We start from the raw sequence: 11,376 nt of genomic DNA on the forward strand, positions 1-11,376 counted from the left end.
CCTCCCACTCCTTTTTCTATTCTGGTTAGAGCCAGTTTGTGCTGTTCTGTGAAGGGGTAGTACACAGCGTTGTACGAGATCTTCAGTTTCTTGGCAATTTCTCGCATTGAATAGCCTTCATTTCTCAGAACAAGAATAGACGGACGAGTTTCAGAAGAGTTATTTGTTTCTGCCCATTTTGAGCCTGTAATCGAACCCACAAATGCTGATGCTCCAGATACTCAACTAGTGTAAAGAAGGACAGTTTATTGCTTCTTTAATCAGAACAACTGCTTTCAGCTGTGCTAACATAATTGCAAAAGGGGTTTCTAATGATCAATTAGCCTTTTAAAGTGATAAACTTGGATTAGCTAACACAATGTGCCATTGGAACACAGGAGTGATGGTTGCTGATAATGGGCCTCTGTACACCTATGTGGATTTTTCATAAAAAATCAGCCGTTTCCAGCTACAATAGTCATTTACAACGTTAACAATGTCTACACTGTATTTCTGATCAATTTTATGTTATTTTAATTGACAAAAAATGTGCTTTTCTTTAGAAAACAAGGACATTTCTAAGTGACCCCAAAACTTTTGAACGGTAGTGTATATCTAAATAATAAAAAATAACATCATCCTACTCCACTATTTAAATCTATTTAGTCCTACCTCAGGCCAACAACCTGAAAGGATGGGGCACCACCACTTAACGCACCATTTAACTGTTCTGGGTGAAGTCTCACACACCCAAATAACTCTTTGCAGCTGCCACCACAATCTCAATTTTCCGTGATTTACATTCCATCCCTGAAGTACAGTTGATAACCATTGCTTTAAATGCAAAATATCCAATCTTACTGAAACATATATCACTTGTTGACCTATCTCTCTGTACTAGTACATATATACTATACTACTCACACCACTCCTCTCAGGATCCCTCCCACCCCAACCCATCTTCCTCTACTTTCTTCACTGCCTCAACATATGACAACTTCTGCACTACTCTGACCCTGGAAACCTCAACTTGCCTCTCTCGCAACTGATATTTCTGATCCCCAGCCCTATGGGCACCCTTCCAATTAACACATACCATTACTTTCCCCAATTCTACTCATTCCTTTGTCTCATGCCCTTCTGCACACTTCTCACACCTAAGAACCTCCTTTGTACACACTGCTGCCACATGCCCATAAGCTTGACACCTGTAACAACGTAATGTATTAGGATAACTTATGTAGTGTCTTAACACTTAGTACTTATTTATGTAATAAGAAATACTCTGAATACAAGCAATTGAACTGGAGCTTCACATTTACTCAAACTAGTTAGTGCCAGAATAACATAGAACAACACCACGCATGACCAAGGGTGCTCCATCCTTAAAGGGGACATCAGTAATTAACAGAACATAACAACTTATATATCCTAACATCACTTTGTCAGGCAGAGATTCAACATCAAAACTCAAAAGAACAGACAATGACTCTGTTCTGTTTCACCACTCATGCCACCCTGTCTGCGTCGCACCAATCGACGAGCATCACAAACACCGGGAATCTTCGCCCTTCAGTTGGTCAACTTTTACATTGACTGCTGCCCTAGTAATCACTCCTTTAAATGGTGCCCTTTTCTTGAGAGCAAAAACAATTCACATTTCTCGCCCACATTTGTTTAACGCGGCCTTCTCCTTCTGACCAGCAGAAACACAAACAATTATCACAAGACAGCTTCTGGTTACCTTCACCGATTCCACAGCATCCAACTCTGTTTTCACCCACCCTGAAACCACAAATGGATCAGCCAAAAGGCAAGGGTCCACTTTTTCCCAAAAAGGCTTTGGGCTTCGAGAACTTCACCATACCTACCACCTATGATACTTCGACCTCATTCACTTCCATTTCTCCTCCTGTCTTCAACTCACTCTGCTTACACCTTCTACCATTCTTCTTCAACAAACCAAATCTATTTTTTCCCCGCCATTTTTAACCGACTCAAGCTCACCCTCTTCCTCCCTCTCTCTCTTAGACCTCCTCTGCCTCTCTTTTCCCCTCCATTCCTCCTCCGTATTCCAAGTACATGTCTCCTTATGGTAACACAGCACTTCTCCTGACAAACATCTTGTTCTTGCCTTCTCAAGGGATGCCATTTAACCGGCTGTCACAATCTCTGTACCATCAGCACAAACCCCTCGGGATGTAGCGCTCAACAGTGCATCCCACTTATAAAGCAGCTGCTTCGTCTTGATGTTCTTCTTTATCAAAAGCTACCGAGACGCTTTTACATTTCAAAGAAGCGCGCTCTTCCAACCACCATCCACCGTCTTGCTTCATGCGCTTGATACCATCCCTACCAAAGCAGATCGGGCAAAGGCCAGGCTAAAACAGCCACCACCCAACTGCCAAGCTAATTATATTCAGGTGCCACGCTCTCCACTGTCCAGAAGATGTAGCCAATGAGAAGGAATATACCGGCCAACACACACCCACCCTCTCACTGCATCGCATGATGTACACTACATGACCAAATGTATGTGGAAACCTGCTTGTCTCATTCCAAAATCATGGGAATTAATTAAAATGGAGTTGGTCCTCCCTTTGCTGCTATAACAGCCTCCACTCTTCTAGGAAGGCTTTCCACTAGCTGTTAGAACATTGCTGCTGGGACTTACTTTCATTCAGCCACAAAAGTGTTAATGAGGTCGGGAACTGATGTTGAGCGATTAGGAACGAAGTCAGCGTTCCAATTCATCCCAAAGGTGTTCTATGGGGTTGAGGTCAGGGCTCTGTGCAGGACAGTCAAGTTCTTCCACACCTATCTCAACATTCCTTTATGGACCTCACCTTGTGCATGGGGGTATTGTCATGCTGAAACAGGAAAGATTCAGAGAACTTTAATATCCTCAGAGAAGCAATTCATCATGCAGCAGTCATAAAATATATCATATATAAAAATAAATAGCAAAGGATATTTACAAGCAAATAGTAAGTGCAGTTTCATAGTGCAAGTGCTAAGTTTAATTAGTCCAAAATGTTGTTAAGTTGCAGAATTGTATTTGGAATAAAAGAGTTCTTGGCCCTATTTTTTTTTAACCTTAGGTAGTCTGTACCTGCGACCAGAGGGAAGGAGCTGGAGTTCAGGGTGGAGTGGATGGGAAGAGTCAACCACTATTTTATTTGCCTTATGGAGAGTTCTGCCCAGGTAGCGAGATGACAGTTCTTGCTGTGGCTGCCTCGTGATTTTTCCGCAAGTCCTGACTATCTTGTCCAACCTATTTTTCTGTGCAACCTTGATATTCCCAAACCAGCAGGTCAAGCAGTAGGACAGAATGTTCTCAATTAATGATTTCTAAAAGAAAACCTATTAACATTAAAAAAGTGCAGATTGCGTAGGACATACAGTCTCAGTTGGCCTTTCTTAAAAATGGAGTGAGTAACCTGATCTAGGGCAGCTTGCTCTCAATGACTAGCCCAGGGTATTTGTACTCCTCCACTATTTCAATGGCATCACCTTTTATCTGTGATGGTGTGTGCATGGTATTGTTCCTTCGAAAGTCAATCATCATGTCCTTTGTTTTTGACACATTTAATTTTAGATGGGGTGACTCACACCAGGCATGAAAATCATTCAGAGACGGTCCGTACTCCGTCTCATCCCCTTCGATGAGACTGACCAAAGCAGTACCGTCAGCGTATTTGATCAGGTGGCACCCTGGGAACCGGCTATACAGTATGTACCGGTATACAGTATGTATAGTACTGGTGAAAGAACACTGCCCTGTGGGGTTCCAACTGAAGTATTGCCCTCCTCAGAGAGTGTGTTGCCAACTCATACCTGCTGAGACCTATCAGTTAGGAAGTTGGTGATCCATGTGACAAACATCAAGTCCGAAGTCTCCCCCCAGTCTGTCCGCGAGGATCAACGGATTGATTGTGTGAAACGCAATGGATAAATCTGCGAACATGATACGCACATGGGTTTTCTGCCCTCCAAATGCATGTACACCAAATGTAAGAGCGAGAGGATGGCATCATCTGTCCCTCTCTCTGACCGGTATGCAAATTGGAGGGGGTCAAGAAGGTGTCTGGTGGTGTTGATTATCTCTGCCTTGATGATCTTCAAGATAATTAATCAAGAGAAAGGTAAGAGTGACAGGTCTGTAATCATTTGAAGCAGATGGATGATGGATGAATTTTTGGGACACGTACAACAATATATTTTTTTCCATAGAGATGGAATTTCCAATGTATCCAGGGACCTCTGAAAGATAGAGCAGAACACACCTCTCAGCTGAGTGGAGCAGTTTTTCCAGACACGACCACTTATGTTATCAGGACCCCGGGCTCTTTCGTGCTCCAGTGCTTTTGAACACTCGTATGACTTCCTCATTGATGACAAGCTCGCTTTCGGTTGCCATAACATCCTTCTCCAGAGAGGCCGGTGGAGCGGGGGGCGCCCCTTGTATCAAAGCGGGTGGAGAACTTGTTTAGTTCATTGGCTGTAGAGAGGCACACCCTCTCGTCCAGGCAGGGATCGATACGTTACCTCCCTTTGAAGGGGGCGTTTGCCATATTCTTAATGCCCAACCAGGCAGACCGAGAGTCTCCCTCTGACATTATCTGTTACACCTTATCCTTGTACTGGCATTTCGCCTTTTTTATTCCTTTGTTCACCTATCTCTGTACCTCTTTTCTTTCAAGTAGATTCCCGGAGGCAAACACTTGTTTTTTCTTGCTAAGCACCACCTTCAATTTTTTGGTCACCCATGGTTTATTGTTAGGAAACATCTTACCATTTTTTTTTGTGGAGATCACCAAATCAACACAGAATTCAATATAGCCAGACATTACTCGTTCAGGTCATCGGATGATTCTTCAAATACACTCCAGGAGGTACAATCAAAGCATCCCTGCAACTGATCACTGCTGTCATTGTCCCACACCTGTATTTGTTTTTCCACCACCTTCTTTTGAGTAACTGTCTTTAAGTTGGTTGTAGAAAAGCAGTGTTATGATCTGATCCACCCAGTGGAGGTCTGGCCAAGGATGAACTCGCTTTGGGGACCGAGCCGTAACATACTGTAAGTCAATTATCTTATTTTTCCTTGTTAGGTAAGTCACACGCTGGGTGTAAGTACTCAAAGTATGCTTGAGAGTGCAGCTATTGAAATCCACCATGATGAATTTGGGCGCATCAGGGGAAATCACATCAAGCTCTTGAGTGATGTAAAAAAGGATGTCAGCTGCATTGACACTGTTTGCTCTTGGATGGATATAAACAGCAGTCAGAAAAAGCTGGGGGAATTCACAGGGGAGGTAGAAGGGGCGCAGCGACACTGACAGTAGCTCTATATCAGAGTGGATCATTTTTTCCCCTGACAATCATAGTTTTGGGCCTCCCGGGTGGCGCAGTGGTTAAGGGCTCTGTACTATCAGAGACCCTGGCTTCGCGCCCAGGCTCTGTCGTAACCGGCCGCGACCGGGAGGTCCGTTGGGCGACGCACAATTGGCCTAGCGTCGTCCGGGTTAGGGAGGGCTTGGTCGGTAGGGATGTCCTTGTCTCATCGCACACCAGCGACTCCTCTGTGCTCGCTAACCAAGGTTGCCAGGTGCACGGTGTTTCCTCCGACACATTGGTGCGGCTGGCTTCCGGGTTGGATGCGCGCTGTGTCACTCATTCATATATCTTTAAGTACATATTCTTTATCCCTTTACACTTGTGTGTATAAGGTAGTTGTTGTGGAATTGTTAGGTTAGATTACTCGTTGGTTTTTACTGCATTGTTGGAACTAGAAGCACAAGCATTGGCTACACTTGCATTAACATCTGTTAACCATGTGTATGTGACAAATAAAATGTGATTTGATTTGATTAAAGGGGACATACCTGCAGTGATCGTGAGAGAAAACAAACCGGGCGAACGACTACTAAAAAGGAAGAGGAAAAGGGAAGGAGGTGTGGCCAGAGGTTGAGGAGGGACAAAACAAAGATTCCGCTTCCAACTGTTCTGCACTCCAATGTCCAATCGCTTAATTGCGGGCAATCTCACGGTATCCATATGAATACAGGGAGGCCTGTGCGATGGCCTTTTCTGAAACTTGGCAGTCGGAGGCGATACCCGACTCTGAAGTAACCCCTGACGGATTCACTATCACTCGTATGGACAGAGACAGTGAAGCTACTGGTAAGGAGCACGGAGGCGGAGTCTGTGTTCTGCTAAATTATAGATTGTGTAAAACTATGATTGTCTTTTTTTTTCTTTTTTTTCTTCCCTTTTTCTCCCCAATTTCGTAGTGTCCAATTGTTAGTAGCTACTATCTTGTCTCATCGCTACAACTCCCGTACGGGCTCAGGAGAGACGAAGGTTGAAAGTCATGCGCCCTCCGATACACAACCCAACCTAGCTGTTGTCCTTGATGATCTTTATTGCCTCCTGTGACATCGGGTGGTGTAGGTGTCCTGGAGGGCAGGTAGTTTGCCCCCGGTGATGTGTTGTGCAAACCTCACTACCCTCTGGAGAGCCTTACGGTTATGGGCAGAGCAGTTGCCGTACCAGGTGGTGATACAGCCCGACAGGATCCTCTCGATTGTGCATCTGTAAAAGTTTGTGAGTGCTTTTGGTGACAAGCCAAATTTCTTCAGCCTCCTGAGGTTGAAGAGGCGCTGCTGCGCCCTCTGTGCTCCCTCTGCTATTTTCTGAAGTCCATGATCATGTCCTTTGTTTTGTTGACGTTGAGTGTGAGGTTATTTTCCTGACACCACACTCCGAGGGCCCTCACCTCGGAGTGTGTCGTCAGCAAACTTGATGATTGAGTTGGTGGCGTGCATGGCCACACAGTCGTGGGTGAATAGGGAGTACAGGAGAGGGCTCAGAACGCACCCTTGTGGTGCCTCCCCCCGGGGTGGAGATGTTGTTACCTACCCTCACCACCTGTGGGCGGCCCGTCAGGAAGTCCAGTATCCAGTTGCACAGGGCGGGGTCGAGACCCGTGGTCTCGAGCTTGATGACGAGTTTGGAGTGTACTATGGTGTTAAATGCTGAGCTGTAGTCGATGAACAGCATTCTCACATAGGTCTTCCTCTTGTCCAGATGGGTTAGGGCGTGTGAAGTGTGGTTGCGATTGCGTCGTCTGTGGACCTATTGGGGTGGTAAGCAAATTGGAGTGGGTCTAGGGTGTCAGGTAGGGTGGAGGTGATACGGTCCATGACTAGTCTCTCAAAGCACTTCATTATGACGGAAGTGAGTGCTACGGGGCAGTAGTCGTTTAGTTCAGTTACCTTAGCTTTCTTGGGAACAGTAACAATGGTGGCCCTCTTGAAGCATGTGGGAACAGCAGACTGGGATAAGGCTTGATTGAATATGTCCTTAAACACACCAGCCAGCTGGTCTGCGCATGCTCTGAGGACGCGGCTGGGGATGCCGTCTGGGCAGCCTTGCGAGGGTTAACACATTTAAATGTTTTACTCACAACCTCCCGGGTGGTGCAGTGGTTAAGGGCTGTGCCACCAGAGACCCTGGGTTCGCGGCCAGGCTCTGTCGTAACCGGCCGCGACCGGGAGGTCCGTGGGGCGACGCACAATTGGCCTAGCGTCGTCCCGGTTAGGGAGGGTTTGGCCGGTAGGGATATCCTTGTCTCATCGTGCACCAGCGTGCACTAACCAAGTTTGCCAAGTGCACAATGTTTCCTCCAACACATTGGTGCGGCTGGCTTTCGGGTTGGATGCGCGCTGTGTTAAGAAGCAGTGCGGCTTGGTTGGGTTGTGTATCGGAGGACACATGACTTTCGACCTTCGTCTCTCCCGAGCCCGTAGTACGGGAGTTGTAGCGATGAGACAAGAAAGTAGCTCCTAACAATTGGATACCACGAAATTGGGGAGAAAAAGGGGGTAAAATTAATAAAGAAATAAATGTTTTACTCAAGTCGGCTGCAGTTGAAGGAGAGTCCACAGGTTTTGGTAGCGGGCCGTGTCAGTGGCACTGTATTGTGTCACGCCCTGGCCTTAGTTATCTTTGTTTTCTTTATTATTTTGGTTAGGCGGCTCTGCCAGGATCTGCCAGAGCCACCAGAGCCGTCAGTTAGCCAGGAGCTGCCAGAGCCGTCAGTCAGCCAGAAGCTGCCAGAGCCTTCAACCAGCCTGAGCAATCTCCCAGTCCTGAGCTACCCTTCAGTCCTGAGCAACCCCTCAGTCCTGGGCTGCCCCTCAGTCCTGAGCTGCCCCTCAGTCCTGAGCTGCCCCTCAGTCCGGAGCTGCCCCTCAGTCCAGAGGTGCCCCTCAGTCCGGAGCTGCCCCTCAGCCCGGAGGAGTTTGTTTAGTGGAGTGGGGCCCTTTAGTAGGGTTGCCAATCCTAGGTTGGCGGCGAGGGTCGCCGTTCCTAGGAAAAGACTAAAGCGGACAAAGACTATGGTGGAGTGGGGTCCACATCCCGCGCCAGAGCCGCCACCGTGGACAGACGCTCACCCAGACCCACCCCTCGGATGGGGTGGGATTATTATTTTGGTTAGGTCAGGGTGTGACATGCGGGATTTATGTGTTTTGTCTGGTCTAGGGTCTATGGGGCTGTTTCCTTTCTAGGTAGTTTTGTATGTATATGGTTGTCTAGATTGGTTCTCAATTAGAGGCAGCTGTCTGTCGTTGTCTCTGATTGGGAACCATATTTAGGCAGCCATGTTCTTTGGGTATTTTGTGGGTGATTGTCTTCTGTCTTTGTGTCATTGCACCAGATAGGACTGTTTCGGTTTTCACATTTGTTATTTTGTATTTTGTAGTGTTCTCGTGTATGGTCTTTATTAAACATGTTGAACTCTAACCACGCTGCATTTTGGTCCTCTCCTTCAGCGGAAGAAAACCGTTACATATTGTCCTCAAAGCGAGCAAAGAAGTTGTTTAGCCTGTCTGGGAGCAAGACATTGTGGTCCGCGATGGGGCTGGTTTTCTTTTTGTAATCCGTGATTGACTGTCGACCCTGCCACATACCTCTTGTGTCTGACCTGTTGAATTGAAACTCTACTTTGTCTCTATACTGAAGTTTAGCTTGTTTGATTGCCTTGCGGAGGGAATAGCTACACTGTTTGTGTTCGGTCATGTTCCCGGTCACCTTGCCCTGGTTAAAAGCAGTGGTTCGCACTTTCAGTTTCGCGCGAATGCTGCCATCAATCCACGGTTTCTGGTTTGGGAATGTTTTAATAGTTGCTGTGGGTACAACATCGCTGATGCACTTGCTAATGAACTCGCTCACCGAATCTGCTTATTTGTCAATGTTGTTGTTGGACGCCATGCAGAACATATCCCAATCCACGTGATCGAAGCAATCTTGAAGCGTGGAATCAGATTGGTCGGACCAGTGTTGAACAGCTTGGAGCTTCCTGTTTTAATCTCTGTCTATAGGCTAGGAGCAACAAAATGAAGTCGTGGTCAGCTTTTCCAAAAGGAGGGCGGGGGAGGGCCTTATATGCATCTCGGAAGTTAGAATAACAATGATCCAGGGTTTTCCCAGCCCTGGTAGCACAATCGATATGCTGATAGATTTTAGGGAGTCTTGTTTTCAGATTAGCCTTGTTAAAATCCATTCTCTCGAACGTGAGTTGTTACATTGTAAAATAACGTTTCTGCTATAGCGGATGTGTGGTGCCGCCGACTTTCTCAGAAGTTCGCATGCAGTTTCTGGTACCAGAAAAATTCATCCAAGTAGGAGAATAATCCACTGTATGCATTTCATGTCGCTCTACCGTAGCCTAATCGGTAATCAATTTAAGTTAATTTAATTGACAAAAAATGTGATTCTCTTTCAAAAACAAGGACATTTCTAAGTGACCCCAAACATTTGAACTGTAGTGTATATTCCCAGTGCTGAGCCAGTTGTGTAACTGACATGTTACGTTAGCTAATGTTTCATTCCCTCTATACTCAAGTGAATGAACTACTAGCAGCTAGTTAGCTAGCTAGTAGCTACCGTCCACAGCCAGTTCAGCTCTAGCTAGCCTCTAGCTACAGTATCTGTCAGGTAGCAGTATCTAACAGCTGTTTTGTCCCATTTCAACAGAAGTAAATTATATACCATTGTACCATTAGCTCGCAGAGCTAGCCAAAAGTTGGCTAACAGTAGCTAGCTTACTAACTTTAGCAATTATTTTTGCCTCAATCACACTAGACCTGAATTAAACGATGAAAGCAGCGGCCAACGATTGAAGACTGATATTCTTAATTTTTCAGTGCAATGTGAGTTTCTATTAGTCAGCATAGCAATGTAACGTTATTGATCTGTCAGTTTCCCTGGATAAATCCCTACTGTTCACATGTATACGGTATAAAGAACTCTACAGGCTTCACTGTCATGGTGCACAGTCAGTACACAACACTATGCTCATCATGTCTTAGTAGGATCAGATGGTGACAGGTGTCCCTGCGGGGTCAGACAGCCAGGGAAGACCAGTCTACGGAGCTCAGGTGAATTTTGCAGTATATTATAACAATCAGTGAAGGGATTCAAAGTTCCATCTTGTGTAGATGGGTAGGCTACAGTCTGGGACCTGGGAATAATGGTAATTAAAATTGTTGAACCATTGATTCTATTCATGGATAATATAATGTATACATGTACACCGATGTCATTGTTTGTCATGCCTCATTTAAACAGGATCAGATGGTGAAAGGGGTCTCATCAGGGTCAGGCAGCCATGGAAGACCAGTCTTTGACGGAGCTGAGGTGAATTTTTGCAGATACACTTTATTTTCTCAGTGCAGCAAACACTGGACAAGCAAGAAGCTTCAAAGATTGAAACTATTTTAAGGCAGTCTTTTAAACCTCTAAATTTGATTTCCAAACTTTATCAATGGTTGATAGAGGCTTTTCCCCATGACATAAAACATGTCAAACAAAAATGTGATGAAGTCCTGGGAGACGCTATTGATGATGATGAATGGATACAGAATGCCCAGTCATGTTCATATAATCTCAGATATAAATTACTGCAGTTTAAAACCATCAATAGAACATACTATATGCCAATGAAACTGAATATCATGCACACAGAAATGTAATTATTCTGCTGGAGGTGTAAAACACAAAAAGGGACATATTTGCATATGTTATGGTCTTGTGAAGGCTGGCTGAATTCTGGCAAAGAGTATGTTCTTTTATCTCAGCATGTCTACAGATTCTCCCTGGTTTTGTTTGCTTGGAAATGTTGATTCTGGAGACGGATATCAGAAGAAACTGTGTAACCTAGCATTTACATCGGCTAAGAAATGCATTGCCATTAATTGGAAGGTGGTTATCCTCCCACAATGTCACAATGGATATCAGTTCACATATGGTGTCAAGGGCACAGCTGGGGGCTGAGGGGGTCTATAACAAGCGGCAACAGTGAGAGACTTATTTCTGGAAAGATGGATT

This window comes from Oncorhynchus clarkii, chromosome 28 (assembly GCF_045791955.1).
Source record: "Oncorhynchus clarkii lewisi isolate Uvic-CL-2024 chromosome 28, UVic_Ocla_1.0, whole genome shotgun sequence".
In the NCBI taxonomy this organism is placed as follows: Eukaryota; Metazoa; Chordata; class Actinopteri; order Salmoniformes; family Salmonidae; genus Oncorhynchus; species Oncorhynchus clarkii.